Source organism: Pan troglodytes, chromosome 12, assembly GCF_028858775.2.
Source record: "Pan troglodytes isolate AG18354 chromosome 12, NHGRI_mPanTro3-v2.0_pri, whole genome shotgun sequence".
Taxonomy (NCBI): domain Eukaryota; kingdom Metazoa; phylum Chordata; class Mammalia; order Primates; family Hominidae; genus Pan; species Pan troglodytes.
The window spans coordinates 110,228,502-110,233,626 of record NC_072410.2 but is presented as its reverse complement, the minus strand read 5'-3'; positions in this window follow the sequence as shown (position 1 = coordinate 110,233,626).

Here is a 5,125-nt window from a genome sequence, read left to right as displayed (position 1 = left end):
CCCTTCTCATCAGTTGCAGTCCCGCCCTGGAGCTGCACTCTGAAAACGAGTACTGTGCTGTGGCAGAAGAATAGTCTCGGAATCAGAAAAAAAAAAAAAAATGAGGTCTAGCTGTGCCTCACACTTGCTGTGTGCCTTTTGTAAGCGACTTGCCCATCCACTAAAATGAGGGTGAGAATGTCCACTTTGCTGGGCTTGCCCTGAGGAGCGATGGCTGGCATGGCTGCATGTAAGGTGCTCAACCTGGTGCCCAGCTCACCCTCGCCTCTCCAGATGGGGTGCTTATGCTTTTTACTTTCTCGCCCCAGTTATGGACAGCACTCCTAGGGAGCTGTGGAAACGAAGTTTCTGCTTTAGCAGGAATTCAGCTATTATCTTCTCTCTGGAGAAAGCTGTCTGCTTTTGATCTGAGATGGACAAACGAGGCTATTCTGAGAAGGACTAATTACAGTGCACATCCGGTGAGTGCCCCTCTCTCGCCCACACACAGATATCAGCACTGCAGTGTGACATGCAGCCAGCCTGGCCATGCAGCCCCAAATCTGTGGTACCTGTTAGCAGTGGTTGCCCATAGCAACAGTAGGGGAAGAGAGCCTTGAGGATGGAAGTCACTTACAGAGCTTGTGCTTGGTTTTTGTTCATTAGTTCTTGTTTTTTTTATGTGTGTGCATGTATGAGGGAGCAGGCAGTTAAAGGTGGGGGAAGCTGGGGTGGTAGTTGGAGAGAAGAAGTGCTTGCTGTACCCACTAGTTCTTTCCAGACTTTGCCTTCCGTGGCTCCACAAGGACGTGGTTGAGTCCTTTTGACTCCGAGACACCTTTCCCTGGTTTTAAAAATGGAGCTACTGTAGCCCATCCCTGCAGACTAGAGTCTCCTGAGGACTGGAGGCACTACAGGCCATGCTCACTGCCTGGCTGTCTGCATTAATTAATTAATGTGTAACTTCTTAAAAAAAATAAATGTTCAGTTGAGAAAACAACTTATCCTATTTATTTACTACTTCTATGGGTTCCTCCAAGACCTAGTGCTATGCTAGGCATATAGAATATCTAGTGTATATTTATAATGTCCTGTTAAATCAGCAAATGAGTCCATGATGTCCACAGAAACAAAACCTGTTGACACTCTTAGCTCCTCTTACGTAGAGATGGAAGCTCTGGAGCCCCACTCAACAACTGGAGACCCCTGCCTCATCTCACTCCAAGTCACATTAACCCCTTTCTGGGAAATGGTTCTAGGCTTCTCTGGGGCTTTAGGATAGGGATTTTGGATGAAGTAAAGCTGAAGAAAGGAAGTATATTAGTCTGTTCTCATGCTGCTAATAAAGACATACCAGAGACTGGGTAATTTAAAAAAGAAAGATGTTTAATTGACTCAAAGTTCCACATGGCCAGGGAGGCCTCGCAATCATAGTGGAAGGTGAATGAGGAGCAAAGTCACATCTTCCGTGGCGGCAGGCAAGAGAGCTTGTGCAGGGGAACTCCCCTTTATAAAACCATCAGATCTCATGAGACTTATTCACTACCATGAGAACAGTGTGGGGGAAACCACCCCCATCATCCAATTATCTCACATAGACCTGCTCTTGACTTGTGGGGATTATTACAATTCAAGGTGAGATTTGGGTGGGGACACAGTCAATCCATATCGGGAAGTAAGGCAGAAGAAGAGGCTGTGGAGTGCCAGGGGAACTTCCACCATGGAAAGACAAGAACAATGATAATGAAGCAGATCTGAGTGTGCTCGGAATGGGAGCAGGGAAGGTCCATGGTTCACCATCTCTGAGTAAAGTAAGCTCACAATGAGGGGCTATGCTTCATCAGAACATCATTCCTCAAAACCTGGGGGGCTTCTCAGGAACTTCTCCAAGTGGCACAACCTCAGGCAGGTCACCAGCCTCTCAGCATCTGAGGTGTCAGTATTGTGATCCATCAATGGGAAAAATTTCTGTCCTTCTTTGGGTTGCTGAAGAATGCACTGCAATGTAGAAAGTTCCTAATCTAATGCTTGGCACTGTGTAGGACTCAACAATTGCAAATTTTGTCCCTGTAAGGGGATACACTGTGACAAAGCAATGAGAATGAGCCAAGGGTCAGAGAAAATTTCCTGCCCACTTTTTTTGCCTGCCTTATGTGCTTGTTGTACCCACTAGTTCTTTCTGGACTTTGCCCTCCCTGGCTCCACAAGGATATGGTTGAGTCCTTTTGACTCCCGAGACACCTTTCCCTGGTTTTAAAAATGGAGACACTGAAGCCCATCCCTGCAGACTAGAGTCTCCTGAGGACTGGAGGCACTGCAAGTCATGCTCACTGCCTGGCACCATGGAGGTAAGATTTGGTCCCCTTGTCAACACTCAACCTTCTTAACACCAAAGCATGACATAAGAAGGAAGAGTGGTTTGCTTTTTTTCTTTCATTTTTTGCCAGTTTGGTGTAGATTCCATACTCTTAATTTCTTAGCTATATATACATTATTGCATAAGATAAATCAACTTAAATGTCTTGCTTTTACTCCTCTACTCCTATTTGTTTACTACTCATGATTAAATTTAAAAACATTTTGTCTTTTAACAACTCTAGAATTTTGACATAAATGTGTTAAGCCCATACATTAATCTGCAAAAGACTGATATTTTTGCAGCACTAACCACATTATTGTTATGTAGGTCTCAATCACATAATCATCTCTTCTCTGATACTACAAACAGCATCATTTCCTGATATTTTCCCCCAAATCGGTGCTCATTGCCTAACTCAGAGCCTTATATGTAGTGAGTACTCATTGCATATGTGAAAACATAGAGCTCTAGGAAAACACTTTTTTGGGGGTAGCTGTTCTGCTAGAATCCATACATCCTAGAATCTTTTAAACTCAGAATCCGTGACAATTCCTAAAGCATGTGGTCTTTTTTGTTTTACATGTAAGTTGATTGAATTGTATTTTGTCAGAGGAAAAAAACATAAGCAGAACAAGCTTCTGAGAAGATTACCATTTTTGAAAAACACCTTTTTCCCCCGGAATAACTGTATAAAGGAACACAGCACTTTGTATCCATAAAATCTTTCACCAAGGATCAATATTTTATATTTGTAATGAGTTAATGCTGAATATGTAAATAATTTTAGAATAAAATTTTATAAAAATGTATTATATTTGTCTGCACTTGATAGCTCATGCTAATCATGCCAGTAAATAAATTGACACAGGGAATTCTTATCCCAGCATTCTAAATACCAATGACTTTTAACAAATTAGATGACCAAGAAAATCACATCATGTTGACCAAGAGCTAGAAGGTGCAGTCCTTCTCCCTCTGAGCCTCAGATTCCTTAATGTGAAATGTTGAGATTGGAGCCAAAGATGATGGAGGAACCTTAGGCTAATTATTTCTAGGGAGTTATTTCTTCACCTGTGAAAGGAAGAAGTAATCTGTAAAGGGACCTTTCAACAGTGACATTGATGGGATTATATTTGAAACTGAACTGCGACCCTCAGGAGACCAACTGTTACTGTGGTGGTGGGAGCTGAGAGTAGAGACAAAGAGCCACTGAGTTTGCTAAATCCAAGCTCACAGAAACTCACACAAGTCATGGTATATTGAAGGACCACCCAGAGGAAACTCAAGGTAATTTCAAATAGCTTTTTTTTTTTTTTTTAAGTTCTAATACCACTCTGCATCAGTCCATTCTCATGCTGCTTATAAAGACATACCCAAGACTGGGCAATTTACAAAAGAAAGAATTTTAATAGACTTATGGTTCCACATGGCTGGGAAGGCTTCACAATTATGGCAGAGGGTGAAAGGCACATCTCACATGGTGGCAGACAAGAGAGCTTGTGCAGGGAAACTCCCCTTTTTAAAACCATCAGATCTCTTGAGACTTATTCACTATCATGAGAACAGCTTGGGAAAGACCTGCCTCCATGATTCAATTACCTCCTACCGGGTCCCTCCCACAACGTGTGGGAATTCAATATGAGATTTGGGTGGGGACACAGCCAGACCATATCACACTCCTAGGTTTAGAATGTATTTTCTTTGTTAAAATAGAAATGTGTTAAAGGAAAACAAAGTAAATCACAAAGCCAAATGTCTTGTGACTGTGGAGAAAATGAAGACAGAAGCCTATTCCTGTCCATATGCAGGCATCTTCCTACAGCTCATGGAAGTTGAACCACAGCTGCAAACTAAGCATCGATTTTAAAGCCCTGTGATGGACTTGTCTGTGAGTCCCCAGCCTTGCTGCAGCCTCTGGTCCCACCTCCTGCCATGGTCACCCTTTTTGCTTCAGAAACCCTGTGGTATTTCTTTCTGTCTGACATAGATACGGGTGAAGTTGGCATACACATTGCATTCTCTTTCTCCCTCCTGCCCTCTCTTTCTTTTTCAAGCACTTGCTGTATGCAGGCCTTGTGGTAGGCAATGTGAAAACAGATGAATTGGCCTCGGTCCTGGCCCTCAAAGCAGACTCACAGTTGTTCTCACAGTACAAGGCCGTACACCATGATGGAGGCTCATTCAAGAGAAGGTGAGAAGGGATGTAATACATTTACGTGCAGGTTCTCTGAGAGCACAGAGGTTAAGCTGATTACCTGTACCTGGAAGTTTTTAGAAAGAATAAAGAAGAATTTACCAGAAGGCAAGGAGTGGAGGGAGAAGGTCATGTCAGGCAGAGCATATGATCTGTACAAATGCATAGAAAATGTTCCCGTAAAGAGGCAATTATGGTTAGGCATATCGGAAAGGATTTCTGTTCTCAGAAAAAGACCAAGTTATCTTTGTAATGGCCAAATATCTGTGAAATCAGAGTACCTATCAAATTATTAGCATCATTGTATATATTTGAATAGAATCTTATGCTTTATCGAAAATATTCTAGGATACAAACTGTAATGATGAAGCATGGGAAAAAAAACAAAAAACAAGCATGGGCTAGGAATGAACATGCCACATAGTAATGTCAGCTCCACTACTTGCCATCCATGTGATTGCGATCCAGTTATTTACCTCTTTGATGCCATTTATTTATCAACTAGGTAGAGCCAATACTAAGGTCTATCTTGCAGGCTATTGTCAATGTCACAGGTGATGGTATAGTTAAACTACAGTACATGGTACATGGGG